The following is a 9,497-nucleotide window of genomic DNA, read 5'->3' as shown; positions in this document are numbered from 1 at the left end:
CCAGAGGTTACAAAGACCAAAGCCCAATCAAGCTGATGTGATTGCAGTGAGTCAAGAGCATGAGAGTTCTACGATCTTATGAGCACGTTACAGGTGGGCCCATTTAGCTTTACCACCCAGACTGGAAAGAGGTGATTCCCAAGAAAAGGGTGTTTTAGGTGGTTCTCACATGTTTTTTCTAGAATACTTAGTACCTTGATTCTCTCAGTAAATATTCTATTACATCAATAGGATATCTGAAACAGTATGATGACAGTTTCTCCACGAAATTCCTGTATCAGATTCACTTGAGGGCTTGTAAAAATTCAGGTCCCTAGGCCTCTGTTGCAACAGACAGGATCAGAGGTTTGAGGCCCAAGACTGCACCTCAACCCAGCTCTGCAGAGAATCATCTGCATACGAAAGTTTGAGATGTACTAAGTCACAGGGAGGATTGTCAGCGACATATTTGAAATTCAAATTCCCTAGCAAATGAATTCCCGTATCACGCAAAGGCCTTTAAGCTAATCAGAGTACTGAGAGGTCTCACTGTACCATGGAAGTAACTGGAAACGGCCCTGGTTATCAAGAAACCTCCTCTAAAATTCCTTTCAAGGGAGGGCCAAGCCTGGAACATCTTCATCTTTTAAAGAAGAGATTGTATGGGGAAGGGAGGGCGGGAGGAAGTGGAATAAAATACTATTTTTACTGCCCCTGAATTTAAAAATTCTAAAAAGACTGTCTCTGTGTGTCTGTCTAGGTGTGTTCTGTAACATATATTACAATATATATACAACATATATTACAATATATATTACATACATTGCTATTACATGTTATGTACATTACAAAACACACTCAAACACACCCAGATATATTATAATAAATACTCTTTTCTGTACATTATGATGTTTTGACATCTTTCAAAAATCTTCCCTGCCGAGGAGAGACTGCCTTTCCCTGTGGCCCAGCCAGGAGCATACACTTGATATGGAAACTGAGCAATCAGAGCCAGGCCTTACCTCCTCTGTCTGGCTGGAAGCAATACTCCTGTTCCTTAATCATTCCAGAACCAGGTACAAAAAAATTGTCCTCCCACCCCAAGTAAGAGCAGATTTGGATTGATAAACTTTGCAAGGGTCGCTGTGCTTCAGCTCGAGAAGAGTAGGTCTTACAAGTTTTATCAGACTGTCCAGCGTGCGCCAGCATCTAGGGACCACCCCCTATAGCTTAGAGCGACTGAAACTATTCAAAGTAGCCAAAACTGTTTACCCTGCTCTGCCTTACCTTTCCCAAGGAAACCCCAATAAAGGCCCTGGGCTAAGTGCTTCCTTTGCTCCGGTCTCCTGACCACATCGATGTCTTTCCCATGAGACCCGGTAGGGTGTGCCGTGCTTCCTGTCTCTAGGACCTGTGAGTATAATCAGCTGTTTTCCCGAGACTTTCCTGTGTCCTCTTATGGCTGCACCTGATGGACTGTAGTCTCATAAAAGAATACAGTTCTGAGGCACCTGGGTGGCTCAGTCGATTAAGCATCCGACTTCAGCTCAGGTCATTATCTCACTGCTTGTGAGTTCAAGCTGAGCCCTACGTCAGGCTCTGTGATGACAGCTCGGAGCCTGAAGCCTACTTCAGATTCTGTCTCCGTCTCTCTACCCCTCCCCTGTTCTCTAGCTCTCTCTCTCTCTCTCTCAAATATAAAAAGTCAAAAAACCAAAACCAAAAAAAATTTTTAAAAAGGAATACAAAACAGTGTTTGCATGTGTCTCTGTGCCTATGCCTGAGTGTGTCCACACACACACACACACACACGCTTTACTTCATCTGATCTCAAGGTTCCCACTGGAGGGGAACCTATACCTTTTTTTCTTCTTTCATTCCCAGAGTTCCATCCCTACTAATATAGATTCACTGGCCTGAAAGAAAATTTAGAGATCCTCCAACCCCGTGCTTCCTTAAGAACTTTAACAATAAAATGCTCTTTTTTAAATCATCATCCATTGACAGGGGCTCCTGGGTGGCTCAGTTGGCTGAGCGCCTGACTTCAGCTCAGGTCATGACTTCAGCTCAGGTCATGATCTCACAGTTCGTGGGTTCGAGCCCCGCATCGGGTTCCGTGCCGACAGCTCAGAGCCTGGAGCCTTCAGGCTTTGTATTCCCTATCTCCCTCTCTCTCTGCCCCTTCCCTGCTGACACTTTATCTCTCTCTTAAAAAAAATAAATAAACATTAAAAAAAATTTTTTTTAAAGAACATGATGAAAGCTCATTTTTAAAAAATTAAAAATAAATAGGGGCGCCTGGGTGGCTCCGACTTCGGTTCAGGTCACAATCTCGCGGTCCGTGAGTTCGAGCCCTGCGTGGGGCTCTGTGCTGACTGCTCGGAGCCTGGAGCCTGTTTCAGATTCTGTGTCTCCCTCTCTCTCTGACCCTCCCCCGTTCATGCTCTATCTTTCTCTGTCTCAAAGATAATAAAAAATAAATTAAATAAATAAATAAATAAATAAAAATAAATAAATAAAAATAAATAAATAAATAAAAATAAATTAAAAATGTAAAAAAAAATTAAAAATAAATAAATAAATAAATAAATAAATAAATAAATAAATCATCCATTGACAGAATGTGAGCAGGATCACTTGACTTCAACTAAGCAGCCAAAATGGTCCCACAGGGAAGTTAAGTGCTATACAAAACGATTCAAAGTGTATTTATATGCTGTTTTATCTTATAATAGAGTGAAAATGTTAAATCATTTTTATTGCATGAAGAACAAAAAGCACAAACTCTGACCAAATTGTGTAATGATTACAGGAGGCCTGACAGGGCAGCGATCATCCAGGAGATGGCAGACCTCCACCCCCACCAGTGTTGGTCATCACTGCCTGTCCCTGCAGCATACCCCCCACCTCTGGGTCCCAGGCCTGGGTCACCACCCTTCAAAGATAGCCTATTACAGAATCATACCCACCATGTGTGTGTGTGTGTGTTTCTATCCTATTGCATGTTTTTAAATACATGTTTTAATGTTTGTTTATTTATTTATTTTAATTTTTTTAATGTTTATCCATTTTTGAGAGACAGAGCATAAGCAGGGGAGGGGCAGAGAGAGAGGGAGACACAGAATCCAAAGCAGGCTCCAGGCTGCTTCAGTCAGCACAGAGCCTGATGCGGGGCTCAAATTCACCAACTGTGAAATCATGACCTGAGCTGAAGTCGGACGCTTAACCGACTGAGCCACCCAGGCGCCCCTGTTTTTAAATACATTTTTTTTTAAATACCTGCATTGTTTTGACAGTTTGGTTTTCATTGATTTTAGGAATTGGGGAATCATCTCACAGAAGAGAAATTTATTAACACTGATTTAACCTTATTTTTGGTTGGGAAAACTGAGTCCAAGAAGAGGAAATGATCTCCTCAAGGTGGTAGATTATTCTTGGTTTCAGACTCTTAAGAGGAAAAAAGATTTAGAGAAGATTCGCAGGCATGCTAAGGACATCTCCTGATCTCCATCCTGAGGGGAGTCTGGGGCCCCCGAAGGACTGGTGGGCTGCTGGCAGTCGTGGGGAGAATCAGAAGAACTGGAGCTATTTTTTTTTAATTTTTTTTTAACATTTACTTATTTTTGAGACAGAGAGAGACAGAGCATGAACGGGGGAGGGGCAGAGAGAGAGAGAGAAGGAGACACAGAATCCGAAACAGGCTCCAGGCTCTGAGCTGTCAGCACAGAGCCCGACGCGGGGCTCAAACTCACGGGCTGTGACATCATGACCTGAGCCGAAGTTGGCCGCTTAACCGACTGAGCCACCCAGGTGCCCCATTGCTGGAATTTTCAAGATGTTGAGTAGTTAAAACAGAGATTTGGTCCTTGGGCCTTATTTGGATATTTTATTATTTTCTTAATATGTATAACCATCTAAAGAGTTTATAAATAAGTCTAAAATGGATGAGTCTAATTTGCCTGTGTGTCCTTAGTCCCAGCAAGACTCTACTCCCACACTCTGTTGACAATGCTGGCAGAAGCCACGATGACATTAGATCCATTCAGCTCCGCTGTGACAGTGACATCATTATACAGACCTCACGGGATAAACTGGCTCTAAGCTGCCCTGATTTCCCTTGAGTTCACAGGAGAAAACTGATGGAGAAAAAAAAAAAAAAAAAAAAAAAAATCTGCCACCTGGTTACAACTTTTCGTGTAGTGACACCTGCTGCCAGGACCTGGAGACGCAACGTGAAAACCTTGGTGCCTATTTTGGGAGAGGCTCTGGACCTTCTGTTCTTGTTCCAAAGGTCTTGCCCAAGCCCTCACTCACCCACAGCAAAGCCCATGGATTGGAAGCAGGTGTTTATGCAGATTCCAGTTGTGGATGAGGAGGTGACACTACAGAAGAGCCTATGAAGCAAGGGATGGCTGGAGAGGCTTCAAAGTGGGCACAAGCACTCGAAGGAACCTCCTGGCACAGGAAGTGGTCTCAGAGCAATCTCAAACAGTTATGTTGAAACTTGAAGAATGTGTAGCCTTCTTTTGAGGAGGAAACTTCCAGGCATGAGATTGTTTTTGCAGACTTGTCCACTGACCTACCCAAGGTTATAGTTAGAGAAAATACTTCAATATTTAAGTTAAAAAAAAAACATTTTGGAGTATGATTTAGTGCCAATGTGATGGTAAACAGATACAAACATCGGTCCTGAAATCATATGGGAGAATCTATACAAGATTTGGTCATCCAGATAGTCTAAGACATGCTTGTACTTTTTTAAAGATTATCAGCAAAATATAAATCAATATTAAAATTTTGTACAGAATGAACAAACTCTAAGAATACTCTGAGGCCCCCAGTGGTTCATGGAGAAATATTGGGTAGACCCAGTTTGGACTTGGATGGATGGCTGTGATCAAGAGAATCAAGGTGGGCGTGCAAGGCTCAGAGGGCAGTTGGGCTCTGGTTAAAAAAATTGTCCCTCCACCCCAAGTAAGAGCAGATTTGGACCGATCAACAATGCAGATGTCCCTGGGCCTCACCTCTGGATGACTGAACCTTGAAAGTTTTACCAGACCGCCCAACCTGCTCCATCAGTCATAAGGGGGTCACCTAGAGTCAAGAGGAAGTTACTGGAAAATGCGGAGGGGGTCAAGGGGCAGAAGAACAGCTACCCATCTTTAAGTGGACTCAAGACGACTGGGGTCAAGGCTGAGCTTGTCCTAAATAAGGGACAAATGGGATGGGTCCCTGGGGTCAGAGACACAAGCTGAAGCAAGACCCCAAAAAGTCACCATCCAAGTCACAGCACAGAGGCAGAAGGTTGGAGACATAGTGATAATTGGACTAGCCTTTCCATTGATACAGCAACCACTGATTGACCAAACACTGGTTAGTGCAATATAATCAGAGACTTCCTCCTCCAAACTCATTTAAATGTAGGCTATAGAAAAGGGAAAGATTCCAAAATCTTACATAATGTGGAATCCAACATCAAGAAAAGTACAAGGCAAAAAAACTACAGACCATTCTCCTTTCTTTCTTTTTCTTTTTTAAAATTTAGATATCATTGACATAGAACATTATATTAGTTTCATTTGTACAACATAATGATTCGATATCTGAGGTTTTTTAATGTTTGTATATTTTACAAAATGATCACCCCACAGTAAGTCAAGTTAACATTCATCATCATACATTGTCACAAAATTGTTTTTCTCGTGACGATAACTTTTAAGATCTACCCAGCAACTTTCAAATATGCAATACAGTACTATCAGCTATAGTCATCATGCCATATATTACGTCTCCATGAGGCCACTCATTTACAAACAATAGTTTTTAATCCTAAATAAAACATCAGCAAATTGAAGCCAGCAGTATTAAAAAGAATTACATACCACAACCAAGAGTGATTTAGCTGAAGAAGGTAAAGACAATTCTACATTATAAATATTAGTAACACAATTTATTACATTTAATAGGTTGAGGGGAAAAAAGCCATGTGATCATCTTAATAAATGCAGAAAAATAATTTTGTAAAATTCAGTACCCATTCTTGGGAATGGATCTTGCTTATCCTGTCAAACTAGGCAGAAAGCCAAGAGAAATTGGCCTGGGTATGGGTGTGGGGCCATGAGCTAGCAGAGGACAGGGAAGGGTTGGTAGCCTGCAACCTCTCAGGCTGTGACCTGCTTGAGGAAAAGGTCTGCACCAGGGGTGGAAGCTCCACATCTGACATCTCTGGACCTCAGCCCTCAGCCCAGGGAGTTTTCCAGTCAGGGCTCTCTTTTTTCTTACCACATTAAAATTTTTTTTAATGTTTATTTATTTTTGAGAGAGAGACAGAGCAAGAGCAGGGGAGGATTAGAGAGAGACAGAGACACAGAATCTGAAGCAGGCGCCGGGTTCCAAGCCCGACACAGGGCTGGAACTCACAAACCGTGAGATCGTGACCTGAGCCAAAGTCGAATGCTTACCAACTGAGCCACCCAGGCGCCCCTTTCTTACCACATTTACGAAAGCAGTACATGATCCTTAAAGAAAACTTCACAAAATACTGAAAAGTAGAAAGACGAACACAATTATAACTATTTCCACCTTCAAAACAACTTTGCAAATGTGTCAATGTATCTTAAACTGTTACAAAATTTGCAAGTTTGTGGAAGTGTCTTTATTAACATAGTTACAGTGATTGGATCAAATATGCTTGGTGGTCCCAAAGTCATACAATGAGGACAGGCACTGTTGCATTTAGAATAAATTCAAAGCTCCTTTACACATCCTGCAGGCTGACGTGGGATGGCCCTGCCTGCCTCTCCCACTCCTTCCTCATCCCCTGACCCTGCTAATAAGATTCAGTCTCTTTCCTGCTTCTCTGCTTCAGCTGCAAGATAAACAGTCCTCTCTGCTCCCACTCAGCCTGACCCCAAAACAGCCACCTGAACCTGGCCCCAGAAGTGCCTGAAGAGTTCATCCTGCCCCTAGAAGCAGGCGTATCCAGTGACATCAAGCTTAAACTATAAGTTTCTACCGGCACCTCTGGGCTGGGGGAGCAGGCAGCAACCTAATACCGGTGCCTGGACAACAGGGTGCCGAGGAGAGAGAGCTCCGCTCTGAGCCTTGTCAACCAAATGCTGGAGGCCAAGGCAGGGCCTGCCCCCAGGGCCCAAGCTGCAGCCTCTTGGAACATAGATGCCTTGCTTGAGATGTTCTCTAGCTGCCTAGCTGAGCACTCAAACCTTCTTAGGCACTTCTGAATCTTCATAAGCAGAAGTCCACTATCGTGGGTAAGGCAAAGTATAATCTATTCTCATTATTCACATAGTTGTATAAATTTGCCATGAGCACTGAATTAGCGAATACTGAGCTGCTCCAAGGGAAAGTACAGGGAAACAGGGAGATACAGGGTTCCTGCAAACCTGTGGTCACATTTTTATCAACTGATTAACACACAACCTTTTGTGCATAAATGAACTATTTACTACCCAATAGGTGCCAGGGCCAATCACGTGGTTATTTCATTTACTCCTCAGAACAGCCCAGAAAGGGCACCGTTTTTGGAGAAATGAAACAAGTAACCCAAGGTCTTTGAACATGCTCTTTGGGACCAAAGTGGTTATTAGGCAAATACCAAGTATTCAGTAAATGTCACTTCTCTCTTCAGAAAGTCAATGGTCACTAAGGAACAAAAAATACAATGCAGGACCCACCCTCATTGAGAGGCTTAGGCTCCAATCACAGATCTCTCCTTAAGAGGAAAAGCAACTCCAGAGGCGCCTGGGTGGCTCAGTTGGTTAAGTGTCATGATCTCAGCTCAGGTCATGATCTTGTGGTTCATGGGTTTGAGCCATGCATCAAGCTCTGCACTGGTGGTGCAGAACCTGCTTGGGATTCTCTCTCTCTCTCTCTGCCCCTTCCCCACTTGTGCTTTCTCTCTCTCTCAAAATAAATAAACTTAAAAAAAGAGGAAAAGTGACTCCAATGTCCATCCTTAAACTTTTCTTTTTTTTTAATGTTTATTGGCTTTTGAGAGAGAGAGAGACAGAGCTCAAGAGGGGAATGGCCAGACAGAGAGGGAGACACAGGCTCCCAGTTCGAAGCAGGCTCCAGGCTCTGAAATGTCATCACAGAGCCCGACGCGGGGCTCAAACTCACGAACCGTGAGATCATGACCTGAGCCGAAATCGGACGCTTAACCAACTGAGCCACCCAGGTGCCCCAATCCTTAAACTTCTTTTCCACTTCATTGTTGTGCTCAAAAGAATCAAGTGAAAAGTGAACCAAAAGTATCCCTGGTAACAAAGTAACAATTATAGAACACTATACACTCTAGACAGTGCATGTGTGTGTATATTTGCATGTGAGTTTATGTGCATGTGTGCACACATATATATGGAGAGATTAACAGCAGATCCTCATGATTAACTACTATAAACATGTTACCAGGATACTTCTATCAGAAATACTTTGTGTACTCTAGCAATCCCATTAAACCTGCCACACACCAGTTTACCTGCTTTCCTAAACTTACAGACAGAAAGATAATTGTTAAGCCTTAGAGAGCTTTACATGGGCAGGAGAGCAGAAGTGAGTTAGGAGAGTGTTTTCTTCAAGTTGAAGTTGCTGAGAAGAAAACGAAAAAAAAAAAAATCCCATGGTAGCAATCAGATTGTTGGTACCAAAGATGAGTGACCCAGGGCGGGTCCCCAGCAAGCAGGTACTAAACTAGGATGGGCCACGCCCTCGAGAATCAGAATAGCATTCTATGATCAGAGGAGGCAGGAATGCATCTGCTCAGGAAGTGGGGCAAGGCAAGGCTGTTATTAAGGCAATCTGGGCACAGCGGTGATTATAGGCGGGCCAACCTGTCAGAATGAAAAGAGAAATGCATAGCACCAGCTCCTGCCATGTAGCGAGCTTTTGCATGCTGACTTGTGTCCAAATAATATTATCTGGGCAGTTACATGGCCTTAAGTCTTTGTGGGGAAAGCACCTAATAGTAAAAATAATATTTTTTTAAATGTTTATTCATTTTTTGAGAGACAGAGAAAGACCCAGCATGAGTGGGGGAGGGGCAGAGAGCGAGGAAGACAGAATCCCAAGCAGGCTCCAGGCTCTGAGTTGTCAGCACAGAGCCTGATGCAGGACTCAAACTCACAAACCCGGACATCATAACCTGAGCCAAAGTCAGATGCTTAACCGACTGACCCAGCCAGGCGTCCCTAAAGTACTTACCATTTGAAAACAAGATATCATAGTACTGGATATATATTTTATTACTCCAGTGTTTAAGAAAAATATATCCACATAGGGAAAAAGACTGGAAAGTAATCAAACAAGACCATGTGGGGGAGGGTGTGGCCCTTAGAGATGATGGAGCAACAGAACTGAACTGAAGTCATGGAGCTGCCATATGAGGCCTAGCCTGCTTACCTTCAGCTGATCTATGTTTATCATGTTTAATCCAAAAACTTTAAGAAAAATGCCAACAATGGCATTTAAAATAGTGAGGTAGTATTTATGGACTTAAAGTT

Source organism: Panthera pardus, unplaced genomic scaffold, assembly GCF_024362965.1.
Source record: "Panthera pardus isolate Hobbes unplaced genomic scaffold, ASM2436296v1 HiC_scaffold_25, whole genome shotgun sequence".
NCBI classification, from domain to species: Eukaryota; Metazoa; Chordata; class Mammalia; order Carnivora; family Felidae; genus Panthera; species Panthera pardus.
This window is presented reverse-complemented; position numbering follows the sequence as displayed.